Source organism: Marmota flaviventris, chromosome 12 (assembly GCF_047511675.1).
Source record: "Marmota flaviventris isolate mMarFla1 chromosome 12, mMarFla1.hap1, whole genome shotgun sequence".
Classification (NCBI taxonomy): Eukaryota; Metazoa; Chordata; class Mammalia; order Rodentia; family Sciuridae; genus Marmota; species Marmota flaviventris.
In genome coordinates this window covers 100,857,543-100,878,186 of record NC_092509.1, presented here as the reverse complement: position 1 = coordinate 100,878,186, position 20,644 = coordinate 100,857,543, and the positions used below count along the sequence as shown (strand labels likewise).

Below are 20,644 nucleotides of genomic sequence, written 5' to 3'. Positions count from 1 at the left end.
CATATACCAACATAAACTACCTTGCTTATAGTGCCACTGACAGTGAACTAACTTGAACTAACAAATCTGCATCTACTAGAACAGTTTCCTTTTTAGTGGTGTGCTTGCGGAAGAGCCATTATAGACAATGTTAAAATCCTGAGCAAGTTGAAAAATAATAATTATCTGCTTAGTTTGCAATTGGAGAATTTATTTCTGGAGACAGATATAATTGATTTTAAGTGTAAGTTTTATTATAGGCATAAACATCTATAATATATTTTAAGCCTATGATATGTAAATAAAAACAACTTCTATTTCTAGCTATTTCAAATTAAATAAACTGGATTTGTTCTCTTACTATAAACTAGAAACCTGAACAAAATGTGTCTGGCAATACTGAACGGCAGGGCTCTAGTCTCCAAGAGAAGAGAAATAAGTGAGGTGTCTTACCATCGCCTTTGCTTTCTGCTGGGAGGTAATTTCTGGACCACAAAGTAAAGAAGGGGAATCCAAATAGAATAGAGAGGAGTCTGAGCAAAACAGTGGGCTTAATGACTTGAGGAGACAGAGACTTGGGATAGGTAGAATTTGTAAGGCAAAAGTACCACAGAGGAGGAAGTTACAAAGAAGTAGCACTCTGGCAATTTGGTTAGGGGTCCCTTTGATTCTGTGTCCACATAATAAACTCTACATTAGGGTGAAACTACAAGGCTGAGAAAATAACAATAAATACAGAAAACATGAATATTGGGAATGCATGACATTATCAAATTCCAGAGTTCACAAAGGACTGAGAGATGTTCAAGTGTTGAGTGCCAGCCAGAGCGAAAAGACCTCATAGACTAGCCCTGGGCACTCAGCAAAGTCCCTTGAGTCGCTGAACTTAGTAGGGTTAAGCTAAATGTAAAGTAAATGCTTCTTTAAACCTAAAGAGAGCAAACTATAGCTCTCTCTCTCTCTCTCTCTCTCTCTCTCTCTCTCTCTCTCTATATATATATATATATATATATATATATATATATACCACGCCACTACCTGTCTTTATGTATTTAAATTTTACTGGAACACAGCTATCATTATTTATTTATATATATTATCTATGGCTGCCTTTGCACTGTAGTGGCAATGTCAATGATCCATAACATACCATATGGCCTATACAACCTGAAATATTTGCTATCTAGTCCTTCATAGCAAGTGTCCTAATTGCTACTTTGGATTTACCCAACAAAGCTTGAAAACAAGGGTCAAAGAACCAAGTTTATTTTAAAAACATAACTTTTTGTCAAGACAAACTTCAGAACTTCTAAGAATTCAAGAAAATTTAGACATTCAACAACAAGGCATATAAAAAGCAAAACAAACCCATGAAAGAAAAATCAATAAACACATTAAGTAATGACAAATAAATAAATAAATAAATAAAAATATCATGAGGATTTTCAAGGGTATTATAATTATGTTTCAAGTGTTTAAAGGAAACAGTGAATTTAATGAGAAAAGCAATGGAAGGCATAGTTATAAAAACCAAATGGAACCTATCTACCTGAAAAGTACAGTATTTGAAATGAGAAATTCATTGGATGGGCATAACCAGGGAGAAAGATGAAATAATGGAGAATAACACAATAATATATTTGACAAACAGGAAACAAAACAAAACAAATCTGAAGCAGAGGAAAAAGCGTGGGGGGAAAACAGAGATTAGCATTTTAGTGGCCTATATAGGACAATATGCAATCTAATCAATGTATAATTAAAATCCCAAATAGAAGAGGGAGCTAAGAAAAAGTATATGAATACATGAGATAAAATTTTTTCAAATTTGCAAATTTGAAAAACCCACACATCTTAGAAGTTTAACAATTTTCATACAGAAAAAAATACCACACCAAGGCACATCAGTTACGTGGCTGAAAACAAACAACAAACTTTTGAAAATATCCAGAGGAAAAAAGACAATTATATGTAGAGGAACAAGAAACAATTTAGCATCAGAGGCAGTATAAACCAGAAGATGATATCTTTAAAATTATGAAAAGAGAGAGCTTGTCAATCTAGACATACTATCTCAAAATGAAGACAAAACATTTTCAGAGAAAATAAATCTAAGATCATTTTTTTTTTACAAGCAGATCTATACTATAAGACATTATTAAAGAAAGTTCTAAAAGCTGAAGGAATGTAATATCACATGAGAATTCATATATAAAAAAGGAGATGCAAACTGCTGAAAATGGTCAATATGTAGGAGAATATAAAATATATTTGTTTGTTTTAAAATTTCCTTAACAGGTAACTGACTACTTAAAGTAAATGTAAGTAATAGTTGACTACTTCAGCTAAATGTAATATAATACTAATGCATTATGGTGATTATAATATTTACAGAAGTAAAATATGATATCAAAAGCACAAGGATAAAAAAGGGAAAACAGGAGCATATTGTTGTAAGGCTTTTCCATTATACACTGTGGTAAAATATAATCCAAAGCATAGAATGTAGAAACTTCAACATGAATATTATAAACTTTAGAAAACTCAGTAATAATGTAAAAGAAATAATAAAGTTAATAAGCTAGTAAGACAAATAAATTATAAACATAATTTTGAAAAGAAAAGAAATAAGGGTCAGTGGAACATAGAACAGATAGGACAAATAGAAAAAGAAGTAAGATGACAAACATGATTCCAACCACATTGATAATTAAATGTAAATGGTTTAAATACTGTAATTAAATGCAGAGATCATAAGACTGGATAGAAAGATCTAACTCAATGCTATCCATAAGAAACACATTTTAAATATAAAATAAAGTAAAAGAAAAAAGATAAACCATGTGAAGACTAATCACAAGAAAACTGAAATGGCTATACTGATATAAGAAAAAGTGGATTTCATGACAAATATGAGATACACAATAACATTTCATAATTATATAACTAGGTGCATGTATTCTTAAATACATACATGTTTAAAACAGATCTTCAAAATGCAGGAAACAAAAATGGATACAACTGAATTAATGGATACAACTAACTTTTGTCGATTTTAACATGCTTCTCAATAATCAAAAAGTAGACAGAAAAATCAAATACATGACTTCATTTTCAAAACCAAATTGATCAAATTAATATTTAAAGAAATATTTTACTAACATGACAAAATATACATCCTCTTTAAGTGTATGTGAAGAAGTCATTAAGACAGACCATGTAGAGAAAACACATTTCAGTAAATTTAAAGGAGTGAAATCATATAAGCATATTTTCTGATAAAACTTCACTAGAGTAAAAAACAATAACAAAAAAAAAATCTGGAAAAAATCCTCGGATATTTGAAAATTTGGAAAACATACTTCAAATAATTCAAGGGTCAAATAAGAACTTAAAGGAAAATGAGAAACTATTTTACCTAAAAAGACAACAAAACCATCAACATTTGTGTAATGCAGTTAAAACAATATTTAGAAAATTATAACTTTCAATGCTTAGTAAAGCAGAAAGTTTTAATATTAATAATATAATAACTTGCACCTTAGAGAGCTAGGAAAAAAGCAATTCACACACAACATACATACAAAAATGGCTGTAGTAAAAAGCAGATTATCAATAAGATAGACTAAACAGATTTAAATTATCAAACAAAAACCCAGTTCTTTGGGGGAAAAAAAAAATCAACAAAATTGATAAACCTCTACAAAAAGATAAGAAAAATATAAATTACTATCAGGAACAAATTAGGGGATATCATGAAATATGCTACAGGTATTAGAACAATAATCAGGAGATAAATATTATGAAAAACTTTATGCTAATAAAACTGACAGGTAATGAAAGGAACAATGATGTGAAAGATGCAAATTCCTTAATATAAAGAAAAAAAAATTTAAATTGAGGGGCAAGAAATATTTTCAGTCTATGAATCAAAGCCAGAGAAAGACATGAAAAAAAAAGACCAATTTCCTTTATAAACAGATGTAAAAAATCTTAATCAAATACCAGTAAAGAGAATTCAACCATATACATATATACACATAACCATATACATATATATACATATATATACATATATATACACACACACACACACACACACACACACACACACACACACACATATATATATATATATATAAAACATTATAAGTTGAGTTTATCAAGAGTCAAATTGTATCATGTGTGTATATACTACTTAACCCCCTCAAGGTGATAAGGGATACCTATGAAAAATTTCTTTATACTTATTGCTGAAAGATTGGAACCTTCCTCCTTCAAATTTGGAGGAAAATGAGAATGCTTGCTCTCACCATTTCTATACAATCATATTAGAGATACTAACCAGTGTGATAGTCAAAAAGAATACAGAAATCTGAAGGAAGAAATAAAACTGTCTTTATTTACAAATGACATGATCACCTATAAAGTTAGGTTCACATCTACCCTATGATCTAGCAATTCTATTTCTAGGTATTCATACAAAGGAAATTATAAGATCTATTATGCAAATACTTGTTTCTGATGTCTGCTGCAGCTCCTTTTGAAACAGTACAAAACTGCAAACATGATTAATATTCAAAATTGGTGGATACATATATAACTTGTGGTATAGTTGGAATGCTATGTGGTTAAAAACCGAAAGCAAAAAATAAAACTATAGATACAGGCAATAATGTGAACAAATTTCAAACATATCAGGTGAACACAAGAAGCTAGACATGCAAAAAACAAACAGTGTTATTCCTATTATATGAAATTCTAGAATAAACAAAAATAACACATGGAGAGAAAAAGCAGATTATCAATATCCTTGAGTGCAGAAGGGAATGGAATTGATTACAAGGTGTTATAAAGGAACTTCTGGGTGATAAAAAATGTTTTGTATTTGATCTGAGGTAGTAATTACCATTTATAAACCATTTATCAAAATCATCAACTACTTCTAAAGTGTTTATCATTTACATTTACAGAATTTTTTTTTTTTTTTTTTTTTTGAGAGAGAGAGAGAGAGAGAGAGAGAGAGAGAATTTTTTAATATTTTTAGTTTTCGGTGGACACAACATCTTTGTATGTGGTGCTGAGGATGGAACCCGGGCAGCAAGCACGCCAGGCAAGCGTGCTACTGCTTGAGCCACATCCCCAGCCCACATTTACAGAAATTATATCTCAATATCAATTTAAAAAATATAAAACAAACACAGGCATAAATATGCATTTCATGTTTACTTTAAATCCAGTATTGGACTTAACCAACCAAAAGTCATTATTCATAATTTCAATGTTTTCTGATTTCTTAACATAATATATATAAAGCTTTCCCCCCACATACCATTATCTTCTTTTTCCCCACATTTTTTATTGGTACATTATAGTTGTACATATTAATGGGATTTGTTATTACATATTCATACAAACATACTATATTAAAAAAACCCCAAATAACCCAATCAACAAGTGGGCCAAGGACCCGAACAGACACTTCTCAGAAGAGGATATACAATCAATCAACAAATATATGAAAAACTGCTCGTCATCTCTAGCGATCAGAGAAATGCAAATCAAAACTACTCTAACACATCATCTCACTTCAGTCAGAATGGCAGCTATTATGAAGACAAACAACAATAAGTGTTGGAGAGGATGTGGGGAAAAAGGCACACTCATACATTGCTGGTGGGACTGCAAATTGGTACAGCCAATATGGAAAGCAGTATGGAGATTCCTTGGAAAACTGGGAATGGAACCACCATTTGACCCAGCTGTCCTTCCCCTCGGACTAAATCCAAAGGACTTAAAAACAGCATACTACAGGGACACAGCCACATCAAATGACACAACTCACAATAGCTAAACTGAGGAGCCAACCTAGATGCCCTTCAGTGGATGAATGGATAAAAAAATGTGGCATATATACACAATGGAATTTTACTTAGCATTAAAAGAGAATAAAATCATGGCATTTGCAGGTAAATGGATGACTTGGAGAAGATAATGCTAAGTAAAGTTAGCCAATCCCAAAAAGGACAAATGCCAAATGTTTTCTCTGATATAAGGAGGCTGACTCATAGTGGGGTAGGGAGGGGGAGCATGGGAGGATTAGATGAATTCTAGATAGGGAAGAGGGGTGGGAGGAAAAGGGAGGGGGCAGAGGATTAGCAAGGGTGGTGGAATGTGAGGGACTTCATTATCCAAAGCACACGTATGAAGACTCAAATTGGGTATCAACACTTTATATATAAACAGATATGAAAAAATGTGGTGTATATATATATATATATATAATGTATGTATAATAAGAACTATAATGCAAAAGAAATATACTTTATATGTAAACATATGAAAAATTGTGGTATATATATGTAATAAGAATTGTAATGCAAAACAAAAACAACCAAAGTACATGTATAAAGGCATGAATTGGCGTGAACATACTCTATATACAAAGATATGAAATATTGTACTCTATATGTGTAATGAGAACTGTAATGCATTCTGCTGTCGTATAGTTAAAAAAAAATCAATAAAACTTAAAAAAAATACATATAATTTGGCCAATCTCTCCCCCCAGAATTTCCCCCCTTCCTCCCTACTTCTCACCCCTGGTCCCTTTCCTCTACTGATCTTCCTTTGATTTTTAGGAGATCCACTTCCACATTTCTTTTCCTTCTCTAGCTTCCACATACAAAAGAAAATATACAATCCTTGACCTGAGTTTGTCTTATTTTACTTAACATGATGGTCTCTAATTCTATCCATTTTCCTGCAAATGCTATAACTTAATTTTTCTTTATGGCTGAATAAAACTCCATTGTGTATACACACCATATTTTCTTTATTCACTCATTGGATGATGGACACTGAGGCTGGTTCCATAGTTTGGATATTGTGAACTGTACTGCTATAAACATGGGTATGCATGTACAACTGTAGTGAAATGACTTTAATTCTTCAGGATAAATACCGAGAAGTGGAATAGCTGGATCATATGGCAGTTCCAAGCCTAGTCTTTTGAGAAGTCTCCATACTGATTTCCATAGTAGTCGTACTAATTTACAGTCTCACCAACAGTGTAAAAGTGTTCTTTTTCTCCACATCCTCTCCAGCATTTATTATTGTTTGTATTCTTGATGACCACCATTCTGATTGGGTTGAGGTGAAATCTCAGTGTAGCTTTGATTTGCATTTCCCTAAATGCTAATGATGTTGAACATTTTTTCATGTATTTGTTGGCCATTTGTATTTCTTCTTTTGCCTATTTATTATTGGGTTATTTGATTTTTTTTGGTGTAAAGTTTTTTTGAGTTCTTTCTATATTCTAGATATTAACCCTCTATCAGAAGAGTAGCTAGCAAGGATTTTCTCCCATTTTGTGGGTTGTCTCTTCACATTCCTAATTGTTTCCTTTACTATATAAAGCTCTTATCAATTTTTGGAGTCAGAAAGATATGAGTTCAAAGCTCTAACATTTCCAAACTATGTTATCAAGGGCGAGTTACTCAAACTCTCTGAATCTTAATAAAGCTGGGATAAGAGAAATATTGTTATGGAGAAACAAGATACACATGGGCCTGAAATAAAGTATATATATCTTACAAATAAATCTGAAGAATATTATGCAGGCTAAAAGAATAATTTAAAAAACCCAAACTGTCAAAAATCATGAAATAAAAAAGTTACTTAGTAATAATGTTATAGGTTATTTAACCTTAAAACCAATTTATCTAATGATCTGCATTATAAAGCTGGGTGTGGTGGTGTATAACCCTGGTTCCTGGGGAGGTTGAGGTAGGAGACTCTAAAGTTGGAGGTCAGCTTAAGCAACTCAGTGAGACACTGTTTCAAAATAAAATAAAAGAGGGCTGGGGTGCAGCTCAGTGCTAGAGTGCTTGCCTAGCATGCACCAAGACCCTGGGTTTGATTCTCAATACCTTAAAAAAAAAGTCTATATTATAAAGGGCCTTTTATATAAAGTCTATATTATAAAGTCACTTTATAAAGGGACTATACCTCAGCCATTAGAAACTGGTCTTGACAGACACTTCTCCAGAAAAGCCTTCCCTGGCTTCCAAGATGGTAAGAATAAATTAATCATACACATCAACTTGGCTGGATTAAGAAATGCCTAGAGAGTTGATAAAGTGTGTAGGGTATTTGGAAAGAGGATGTTGGTGTGAGCCTGTGGTCAGAGTAGAGAAGATCTGCCCTCAATGTTGAAAATACCATCCAATTGGCTATGGGACTGCATTAAAAAAAAAAAAAAAAAAAAAGGAAAAGGAACTCTCCTTCCTGGAACTGGGATCCCCTCTTCTCCTGCCCTTGGACATCAGAATTCCTAGTTCTCTAGCTTTTAGGCTCCAGAACTTATACCTGGGTCCACCACCCCCAACCCTACATTCTTAGGCCTGCTGCCCTGCACTGACAGTTACACTACTGGCTTCTCTGGCTCTTTGGCCTTTGAATTTGGACTGAGACATGCTACTGGCCTTCCCAGTCTATTGTGGGACCTTTCTGCCTTGTGAGCCAATTCCCCTAGAATATCCCTCTCATGTATCTACTTACAGATATCCTATTATTTCTCTCTCTCTCTCTAGAGAATTCCAATACATAAGATAACTTTTCAACTAATTTCACAAAGATAATAAAATTTCATCATTATACTATATGATACTATTGTGGCTTTGGCATAAAGTTTATTAATTTTATTCATCCATCACCATCCAACTAGTCATCATTAGGGTAGATAGTACACAGAAGACACTATTCTGTTCTGTGTACTGGAGTCCTGAAGAGAAGACATCAAGTTTGATCTTCAGACTACAGACAAGCAGGGGAGACAGACTGATTTTATATATATATATATATAAAAAATTTGGTACCCAGGATTGAACCCAGGGCCTTGTGCATGTGAGGCAAGCATTCTACCAACTGAGCTATATCCCCAGCTCCTACTTTCTTGTATTTTAAGAAATATGAAGTTTCAAGGAGCAACTAAGTGATCTTCCTTCAGAAGAGATGAAAAAGGCTTATAAATAAGGCCACAAATGAAACACGGAAGAGCAAAAGCTGAAATTTCTCAAGAAAAGAGATGGAGGACATGGTCACATAGATGGAATTAATCTGAAAGAAAATGGTTCTGGGGCTGGGGATGAGGCTCAAGTGGTAGTGCGCTCGCCTGGCATGCGCAGGGCGCTGGGTTCGATCCTCAGCACCACATAAAAATAAAAAAATAATAAAGATGTTGTGTCCACCGAAAACTAAAAATAAATAAATAAATTTAAAAAAAATGGTTCTGGGATAATGAGAAATTGTGTGACTGGAAAGCAGCTTGTGTAAGTGTATGCATACTAGATGATCAGATGGGATTGGTAGGTGGGGTAAGCATAAAAAACTAATTGTACCATACCAGAGTTAGAATTTTATTTATGGATAATAAGAAGTTAGCGGCTGTCTTTATGCAAGGAGATACAAATTAGTTTTTCTCTGATGTTCTAGGAGATCAGAATATTCCACCCCAAAATATGTCAGCCTGGCATTAGGATTATTTTTAGTGGAAGGCACTGAGAAAAGCATACAAGGGACAAGCTCTCTACCTTCTTTCTATCTGCTTGAAAACCGATCATAAATTCCGTTTGTGAAGGTATGTACTTCTATCCCACACCCCCAGACACTTATCATGCCAGGAAAGGGATGGCACTCTTATCACTGGAGATATGATGGCACCAAAAGTCTACACAAACCAACCTTACTAATTAGTCCTTACCTATCATTAGTTTCTCATATACTTGCCTTCCTACAATTTTTTTGTCCTTAGAAGCTCAAAGTCCCTCTCTTTTGTCAATTCTGTCTTCTTTTGTCCACATGGCCTAAAAGCCTTGAAACTTAAGACATTCTCTGGATTTTTAAATTGTCTCTATAAAGCTCCTTCTACTATTCCTGGTGCCATATAAAAACTATGAACATCAAATAAACTTGTATGTTGTTTAATCCATCTGCTGTGAGTTTATTTTGCATACCCAGAGAATCTAAGTGGGCAGAGGAGAATTTTCCTCCCTTCCAATGTTCCATTTCTTCAGTGATGTATCTATCACCTCACATCTGCCTCTCCAGGTACCTAGAGTTATCTTCTTTAATCTTATCTTTTAATAAAACTTTTTAATTCACATATTAAGTTAAACAAGTTAAATTCTAGAAAAGCAAAATAAAATTTTGTGTACTAGGAGGTGGGAGATTATAATTACATCCTCAAATACAGTTCAAAATTTACATCTTTAAATAAAAAATTGTAATGTGGGTCCAACCTTTACATTTTAAAAAAGATAGATGTTACATGTAAGTATTTTCTGTTATTTCCTGAAAGGAAACTAAATATGGAAAAAAAACCAAGTTACTCAATTACTTAATAACTACATAATGGACTCTATTTTTAATCTTCTCTCATTACAATGCAGGCTAGCTACTGCTATAATATTCTTATTTAGCAATTTCAATTTCCAGCCCAGTAAGCATTGGGAGCTATCTAATGCCCACAGAAGAAAGTGCCTCTCCCTCTGTCTGGCTAAGTGGCCTAGGCTTGCTTTAAACATGTGATGCTTCTTCCTCAGACTCCCCAGTACCCGGGGTTACAAGCATGTACTACCATCCGTTTCCTAGTTTTATTCTGTAATATTATATGGAAAATACTACTCTAATTTAATAAAATAGAAACCTTTCTGAGGCACAGAAAGGTTAAGTAACTCATGCAAAGTTACTTAGTATCTACTTAAGTAACTCATCCACAGCTTATACAGGACCGCAACAGGAAGCAATATGGCAACCTGGCTCCAGCACTAACCAGAACATTACCCTCTGACAGAAGATATAAATGATATATGCCTTACCCTCTATGCTTAGTGTTTTAAAAGCTCCAACCTGCCACACAAGGACCTCAAAAAAAATCACCAATATTTTCTCCTAAGCAAGTTTCTAGTTTGTGTCATAAAACAAAGTAAGAAAAACTCTCTGAAGATTATAATCTTTAACCTTGTATTTCCTCTTAAAAGTAACACACAGAACACTGTTAGAGACATGTCTCGAGGAATATAAAATACACTGAAATACTAGTGACAATTGTCTTTTTAAAAAAAGCAAAAACTGTAGTTAAGTTGGCCAGTGAAAATTAATGTAAGCAGTTCGGTCTTCAACAGTTTGCCTTAAAAGCCCTGAATTTTCTTCTTCAGGTGTTCACTAAGTTAAAACTGTATATCTACTTAAGTCCTTTAGACATATGTTTGGTGAAAGGGTAAATCCTTCTGAACATCATCATACAGAGGTTGCAAATAAAGATCCCTAGAGGATAGAGAACAGCAAGGAGGACAGTTCAATTTAATATTTCTCTTTAAATAAAGAAGTAAATGTATTTGAGATAAGTTGGTTTCAAACAAGAAAAATTCACAATCTACATTATAACTGTTAATTCTGTAACAGTCTCTCCATTGAGATTCTTGTCCTAATTGGACAAAGCCATTTACTTTCTTTATGAAAACAGATTTCTGGTTTTCTCATTGCCAGAAAAAAAGTATGTTTTTTTTTTTTTTTTTTTTTTTGGCAGTGCTGGGGATGTTACTGGGGATTGAAAATAGGAGTGCTTTAACACTGAGATACATCTTTAGTCCTTCTTATTTTTTAAAATTTTGAGACAGGATCTAAGTTTCTGAGGCAAACTTGTGATTCTCAGGCCGCAGCCAACACAATGCTGAGACTGCAGGGATGTGCCACCACACCTGGCTTAGGAAAGTGTTAATTTGGAGTGATGATTTGTGTCATAGCCACTTTAAGCTTTTTTCATATCAAAATTATAAACACGAAAGTATGGGTTTTTGCTAATTTTTTTTTCTCTCTGAAGTGGAAGAGGTAAAAGGGTATTAGTATTTGTACTTCAACTGCATCCTGAAAATTAAAATGATTTTTCTCCTCATATAGTTCATGGATGGTGTGTACAAATACACTGTTTACTCAGGATCCTCTTGCAGCCAAAGAATACTTTCAAATCAATTTTCCCTTTTGGCTGTGGGTTTTTTTTTTTTTTTTTTTTTGGCGGGGGGTGTACCATGGATTGAACCAGGGGCACTCGACCACTGAGCCACATCCCCAGCCCTATGTTGTATTTTATTTAGAGACAGGGTCTCACTGAGTTTCTTAGCACCTTACTTTTTGCTAAGGCTGGCTTGAACTCCCAATCCTCCTGTCTCAGCCTCCCTAACCGATGGGATTACAGGTGTGTGCCACTGCACCTGGCTCAGTTGTTCTTTTTATGAATGATCCACAGCTGCCTTATGAACATCCACATCACTTCTCTTTAGAACAGATACAGATATAATATGTACATTCTTAACAGTTTTTCTTAGATCAGTGCTTTAAGTGACAATATTCAAATATCCAATTCCATCAGTCCCTTTTATTTACTTCGTAACATCCCCAAACCTTCAGGTGCTTACCTGTTACCCTCTGACTTACATTCAGAAGAGAAAGCACTCAAGCTTCTGACATTTTGATGCTTCATCATACTAAGTTGTAGTTGATTTGCTGACATGCAAAATCATTTTTTTGTTAAAACCACTTTATAGTAGATCTTCTTTTTAGAAAAGTCATGTTTTTATTGTTTTTGGATCTTAGAGTTAAATACATTTTTGTTGGGCTTTGATTAATCAAAAGAGTCCCCCGTGTGTACAAAAGTTTGCCTTTATACAATTATAAAGCTAGACTGAATGTGGACAGCATGTGAGAATCTATAACGATATTTAAACAAAGGTTCCAAGATGATCTTCAAAGGTTTTTAAAGGAATGCTATTCATAAGCTCAACAGTTTTTGTCCCTGACCCTTCTTTCGGTATGTGGTTTTTCAGAATTGACCTGGAAAAAGTATATTTAAATATGTTGAAGAAAGAAACCATAATCTATCAAAAAGAGGTTTTTCCCATTTACTCTAAAGTGTTATTATAGTTAGCCCTCCATGCATTCTAAAAAGATGTCATTAGTTGTTTGAAGTATGTATTAGTTGTTTGAAGACAGACAATAAATGAACTTTATGTCTCATTTCACTATCTTAAAGAGATATTAGGAAAAGACACCCTGTAGCCCCAGTTACCTGGGGTGCTGAAATGGGAGGATCACCTCTGCACACAAGTTTGAAATCAGCCTGAGCAACATGGTAAGGGTCTGTCTCAAAATTTCTGTCATTATCACAACCATTTATTGAACACTTTTAAGCCAGTTACTTGGCTAGAGCTTTACTGGATTATTTCACTTAATCTGCACAACTATCCAATGAGATTAAATAACTTCTCCAAATTCATATACTCAGCTAAGGAATAGCAAAGCCAGGAATCTACTTGTGTAGTCTGATAAATACACTAGTGCTGGTTTGTATAATATTGACTGAGGGAGCTTATCACATGTCTGGGCACATCCTGAATTTACTAAATGGGAACAGAAGAAGAAAGGAGTCTGAGACAAGTATTTAACATGTGCAAGAGTGCCTCAGTTCTCACACACTATATGTCAAATTTCATACAGTTAAATTCCTAAATGCTTTATTAAATATGCAAAATTTGATTTTTTATTTATCTTTGTATGATTTAGGGGCTATCACTTAAAGAAAGGGCTTGGCCACAGAACCAAGTAGTAGGAAGTGTTCATAGTCAGAATATAGGACTTAGCTCCCCTCTCCCATTCCAATTTGAGATCCTGGATCCTGGAGTTTTTTTTAATCATAAGGGAACACTTTCAAAAGCATCCTTTAAACACAAATTCTCTCTTCCCTTTCCACTTAGGTATCCCTGCTTAGGATGATATGAATCCCTTCTCATTTTAAACTATCAAGATGATTATGAATAAAATGGGTAAGTCACAATCTTTGGTAGAATGGATTAATTTATATAATCACACACACATACATACACATTTTTTTTTTTTTTTAGTTTTAGTTGAACACAATACCCCTATTTTATTTTTATGTGTTACTGAGGATCGAACTCGGCACCTTGTACATGCTAGGCGAGTGCTCTACCGCTGACCCACAATCCCAGCAAGGATCCTTCTTTTAGTAAATTATTATACTTCCATTTTTTTGACTGAATTTCAGACAAATATCTGCTCTTACAATAAATCTAACAAGTGGGAAAATTGATTTACACTGCTAATCAAAAGGATTTCTAGATTTGGTGCCTTACAATATCTTCAATTCCAAAATTTTTAAGATTTTTCTGAATAAACAATGTAAATAGTTCATACTGAAGACTTTTTACATCATTCTAAGACAAGGTGAAACAGATCTTTTATGGCAAACTGATGTTGCTCTAGGCATAATATAATCATGAAAATAAACAGAAACCACAAGCTCCTGAATTTTATCATTGGAATTTATCTCTACTAAATAAATATAAAATTAGCATTCTTGCTGGATGTGGTGTGCACACCTGTATTCCCAGAGGCTTGGGATGGAGGCTAAGGCAGGAGGATCAAGTTCAAAGCCAGCCTCAGCAATTTAGCATGGACCAAAACAACTTAGTAAGATCCTATCTCAAAATAAAAATAAAAAAGGACTGGGAATGTGGCTCAGTAGTTAAGTGCCTCTGCGTTCAATCTCTGGTATTCCCACCCTCAAAAAACAAACAAACAAACAAACAAACAAAACCCCTCAACATTCTTTAAAAATAATTTGGTATGGACAGTTCTCTCTAGATAAATGGACATATACATACAGGTTAGTCTAGTGAGCTCTGTTTTGTTTTTAATATTTATTTTTTAGTGGAAGTTGAACATAATCTTTATTTTTTCTATTTATTTTTATGTGGTGCTGAGGATCAAACCCAGGACCTCGCACATCCGAGGAGAGAGCTCTATTGCTGAGCCATAACCCCAGCCCAAGCTCTGTTTTTTTTTTTTATAGGGCATCTATGAGTTTAATGTTTTGAAAGGCTAACTGAATACCTTAAAAATGTAAAGATTTCAAAACAGTTGAAATCACACCTGTTACTTCAGAATGAAGTGTGTGTGTAGACAGACAGACATAAACACACACATAGAAGGGAAAAGAAAGACCTACCTCAATGGAGAATCTACCTCCACCAGAATAACCAGATTCTGTCCCATTTCCTTCCTGCCCTTCATCTTTTTCTTTTTTTCCTCCTGTTAAGACTTCTTGTTTTTATTTGGGTCTCAGAGAAACTTGCATTCATAATTATAGTATGCATGACATAAGGTGTTCTCAGAGATGGGTGTTAAAAATTTTTAACAAGTACAGATAGAAACCTATCATAAAAACTGGTATAGCTGTACTACTTACATACCTGATTGTCCCTGATTTTAGCTTATAATTATTCCTTCCCCATAAAAGTAGCTATGGTTTCTTTTGTTCTCTTAATTATAATTATAAGCATAATAGTAAATATAATAATAAACAACCATCTCTATATTATCATAAGATTTAAAGTTCATTTTGTGAGGATCAAAGCCAAAGCTCCCACAAACCATAAAGCAGAGCAGGCTATGTAAATAATGGCTTTGGTACAGTGTGCCAAACACTTTACTTTCAAATAGGCTCTCCTCTGATGAAAGTCATTAGCTCTGATTTGTTACATATATGAGGATCATTTGGTTCCTATATTCACATATCTGGTTTGAGTAGATTTTACATAATAATTTCAGAGGGGTTTGTGGAGAAGATAGCTGAGAGGCACATAGCTAAGATTTGGCCAGAAAGGGTGAAGAAATACACATCCAGATCCATGTGAGAACAAACTGAAGGGCATGGTAGCAAGGAGACTCAAAAAAGAAAGGCACTGCGAAAGGATTTAAGAAATAAGAAACAAAGGGAAAATACTATATTTCTTTTTCTTCACTGAGGCATTCTAAAAAGTAACAACAGTGGTGAAGATACTACTCAAATATATTTGTAAACATAAGTTAAGATCATTTTGGTCACAAGGCATAATTTTCCTTTGAATTACACTTAAATAATATTTAAGTTACTGATATTTAGAGGTCATTTTAGTGAAGGGTCTTGGATGTAGATTTTAATTTTATTATTCAAAAACACAGAAAAAAATAAATGGAGTGAGTAGAAAATCTGATAAGGTTCACTGAAATAAAGAACAGAGTAAACTAGGAATTTTTAATGAGCCTAGAAAAATAAAGCTACTCACATTACAACTCTATGGTGCAAAAACCACTCAGGGTAAGAAATATGGGGGTTTCAGAATCATAAACAAGGATTTTCATATAATTAATTCTAGATAAAACTAGCAGGAACTTATCTGCTATGTATCACACCTCAGTGCATTAGAAAGGCCATTTAGCTCCTATCCTTACCCCTCCCCTCACCAACTTAGCAGAACAGTCTGAAAAACCAAGATTTCAAATTCAATACCAAGAAGTAAATACTTGGTGTTTTAGTCAGCTTTTGCTTGCTGTGACCAAAACAACTGAGAACAACTACTTAGAGGAGGAAAAGTTTCTTTGGGGCTCACAGTTTCAGGACTCAGAACATAGAGGGCTGACTACTGCTCTGGGCCCCAGGTAGGACAGAACCTCATGGGGTGAAGGGTCCAGTAGAGGAACACTACTTAGCTCATGGTGGATCAGGAAGCAGATTATGAAAGAAGGTAGAGAGAAGGGGAGGGGGAGAGAGGAAGATGTCCTAGAGAAAGATGTACCCTTGCCCTCAGTGACACACCTCCTCTAGTCATGTTCTACCTGCCTATAGTTATCAATCAGTCCATTCAAACTGGGAGGGACCAATTACATTCTACAGCTCTCATAATCTAATCATTTTGCCTCTGAATATTCCTGCATTAATAAGAGCTTTTGGACACACCTCATATCCAAACACTTGTATCCAGCTTTTCTTAGAAATGGTCATTTCTTTGAACTGTGGTCAGACTTAAAAGATGACATAAAATGTATTTTGGAAAAAAATTTACTTTCTTGGTTAAAAAAAATTTAATGAAAAAATTTCATGAAAGCTACCTCTAATCAGCTGTTCTACATATAAATCAGTTTTAGATGATTACTGATAACCTTTACTTATAAGTCAATCCGGTCCATAAGAAAAATATTTCTACGTTCATTCCACTTCCTGACTGTAGGTTCCTTAAATAAGTAAATAGTAATACCTACTTTCAAAAAACATAAAATATCTCAAAATAATTAAAATGATGCAGAAATAACTTTACTTGGTTGCCTATTTTTTCAATAATCTCATTTATTTACCTGGCAGAGATACTAAACCAAATGGCCAGGAAAGCAGTATACAGTGATAGTTTTCAAGTTGTACGGAGGGGAACGATCAGACTTAGCTAGCTGTCTTAAGTCAGACAGAGACCTCCATGTTTATGTAGGACTGCTGCAAACTGTAGACAAAGGGGAGTTTTTCATTTGTCTACATGGTTGGTTCCTGCAGCTTCCATTTTTGGTGTGTTTTATTATATGATGACCTGACTTTTGTTATTTGGCTATTCATGTTCCAGTTTTTTAACTACATAGAATTTTCATTTAAATGCACGTTAATATATTCAAACAAGTTTGGAAAAAAAAACGAGATTCAGATAAGAAAGAACTATTAAAAAGACACTTTAGTATACAAAGTCAAAGTGATTTGTATAGAGAAAAGGTTACCCATAGAACACGTACAAGAAGGACTGCCAAACACAAAAACACATGTATTCACCATATCCTCCTGCATTCCTATGCTTTCCAAAGTCTTCTCACCAAGCAGCCCTAGTCAATATAATTATTCCTGCTACACAGAACTCAAATATTACCTCCAGACAACTTTGACCTGCGTCACATGTCAGAATCTCTGGTCCCTGGATATCCTGAATAAGGCTTGAGAACAATATGCTTAGAATGACATAGAAGATAGGGGAAAAAAGACTGTGCTGCTGATGAATATTAAAAAGAGCCTCTGAACACAGAACTGTTTATTTCTAAGGGTGATTTTGCAAATTTCCTCTAGAATACTGATATAGCTAGCTATTTATAGTTTTGTACTATTTTAGGGATACCTAGTAAAAGTAGAAAAAGCAATGAATTTACGAAATAAATACTTGGATCAACAATTTGGTTCTACTGCTTAACTACTTACTCCTTTTAAAGACTCAAATTTTTCATCTATAAAAGAGATCATCTTAGATACCGGAGTCTTTGTGTGTATTCAAGAAAATACAGTAGGGGAAGGGAGGGAGAATGGGGTTATTAATGATGGTGGAATGTGATGATCATTATTATTCAAAGTACAGGTGTGAAGACACGAACTGGTATAAATATACGTGTATACAACCAGAGATATGAAAAATTGTGCTCTATATGTGTAATAAAAATTGTAATGCATTCTGCTGTCATATATAAATAAAAAAAACAAACAAACAAGAAGACACAGTAGAACACTGATGAGGTGTACAATTCCCTACTCCAAAATATTGCACCTTGCCATTTAAGGAAAGAGCAGACGTGGGAAGTTCTCACTGACCTCCTGCCCTTCTTGCATGAAGCAGACCATAAAAGCATCCTCAGACTTTCCTCTGAAGCAGGTCAGAAGACCCTTCTTCCAGAGGTGCCCACCCTTTACCCAGAGAAAAGAAATGTCCATATTTCTGATATAGAGCCCCAGCGAAGAATCTGAATCAACAGGCAATGCTATATTGCTCCTATTTTATTACCATTAAGTCACATCATTTTGTCATTCAAATATACAGCTCCAGGGCTATCTATCTCTTCATCAAACCTAAGAATAAAAATATACAAATTTACCTGTTTCTTTAAGTCTTCATTTCTGAAGGTTCCTGTATTACAAAGATCTATTAAATAGCTTGACGTATTTTTCTCTCATTAACCTGTTTTATTATGTGGGTTTCAACCATGAACCCAGTAATGGGTAAGAAAAAAAAAAAAATCTATTCTTCCCTACAGCACCTTCCTAAAAAAAGTAACTGGCTGGATACACCAAACAAACGGGAGCTATTCTTACTAAATATACAATAACTTAAATTTGTTTATAACTTAAAGGACAGTTATCTCAAGCAACAATCATTAGAATCAATCTAGTGTATCATTCTATTCAGCATATTTACGATTTTATGAAAGTGATTAAACATATAAAAATAATACTTAGATGTGATCTTAAATAAAGCTACTTTGGTAGCTGCTAGTATATTTTTGTTCTCAAAATGGGAGCAAGAAATGTAAATGGGGCAACACCAATGATGTACAACTGACAATTATTAGAGAATATCTGAATGGCAGCTAGCTGGTAAAGTGCATACTATAGCTACATCAGCAACTATGAGAAGTCATAAATGAAGAAGACTAAGTGTTTAAAGGAGGAATAGAAAAGCAGGGATTGTGTCTGGGAAGGACAACAGAACTTAAAAGAGCAGAAGTAAGAGGACAAGGCAATATAGATATATTCTGAGTAACAATATGAATACAAGTTAGCAGCAGAAATGGGAATTGTATGAAATAATGAAAAAAATTCCTCAATGGAGTAGATAATATGTGCTGGAAAGAGAAGTAATGTTAAACAAGTGGCATTACGTCTAATTATGGACAATCTTGAATGTAAGTAACAGTTATGATGCCTAAATGCAAAACACATGAGTGGAGTAGAGTGGAGAGGATAAGAAACGAACAGCATTTAAAACCACATTTGTGATAAATCTATACGTATTTAAAGGCTGACTTCCTAATTAATTACTATTTGAAATTTGAGCTTTGAAAATTTTTTTTCTATTGGTTTTGGGTTTTCTAAAGAACAGTATTTAATGAGGAGGAGGGTGGACACAATTTTAAATTTAATTTTAAAATTAGTTAAAATTCTCTGAAGTGAAATAGGTGAAATAATTGCCAAGCTTGTGTAATAACATTTATCAAAATTTCCTCTAATTTTTAATGGCAGCCTGTGTACAACCTAGAGTTACATGCAAATGTTGAATTTGCAAGAAAGTTTTCAGAGGGGCTGGGGATATAGCTCAGTTGGTAGAGTGCTTGCCTCAAATGCACAAGGCCCTAGGTTCAATCCTGGGCACCAAAAAAAGGAAAGTTTTCTGAATGACTTGAGATCAATGAAGTTACGTAACAGCAATGTTTTCTCTCTATAAAGATGAAGGATGTTTGGTAGGAATACACAAAGACAGTCTGAAGGGGACATAAAGTGGTTGGAAATAATTTGAGGGAAGGAACATGCATGGGAAGACGAGAAAGCAAAGAAAAAGAACAAATAAAGAAATATTTTAAAGAAAGCATTATTGTTATTTGTTGAATAATTAGAAAATACAGAGATACAATAATTCTAGACTTTAAGGCTTAAATGACTTAACAATGACAAAGGCAGAAGGAAACAAAGATGCTTATACATCAAATGTTAAAAGAAAAAAAAAATCAAAAGAATAACATTTTGTAATAAGTTTCTTTTTATCATGCAGAATAGAATCCCAAAGAGCCTACTGCTTGTTTTAAATTGACCTTACTTGCTATATTTATAGCTTTAGAGCAAGTGCTTCTTTTTTGTCATTTGGGTCTATGAAAATTTAATTAATCAGATAAAATTTAATGTGTTAAATGAACAATATTAAGCAAATGCACATTGAGAAACAAGCTCAAAAAGTTATTTTATAGCATATTATTACAT

The 20,644-nt window shown here is 33.9% G+C and overlaps 1 protein-coding gene and 1 non-coding gene across 8 annotated transcripts in view; both read right to left on the bottom strand.

Moving 5' to 3' along the window:
* Window positions 1-20,644, bottom strand: part of Cop1 (COP1 E3 ubiquitin ligase) — a 169,878-nt gene that overhangs the window by 5,963 nt on the left and 143,271 nt on the right. The window lies entirely within an intron of this gene.
* On the bottom strand, window positions 17,287-17,427 carry LOC114092492 (small Cajal body-specific RNA 3). Its single transcript, XR_003582747.2, has one exon. It is a non-coding gene; the product is annotated as a small Cajal body-specific RNA 3 (non-coding RNA).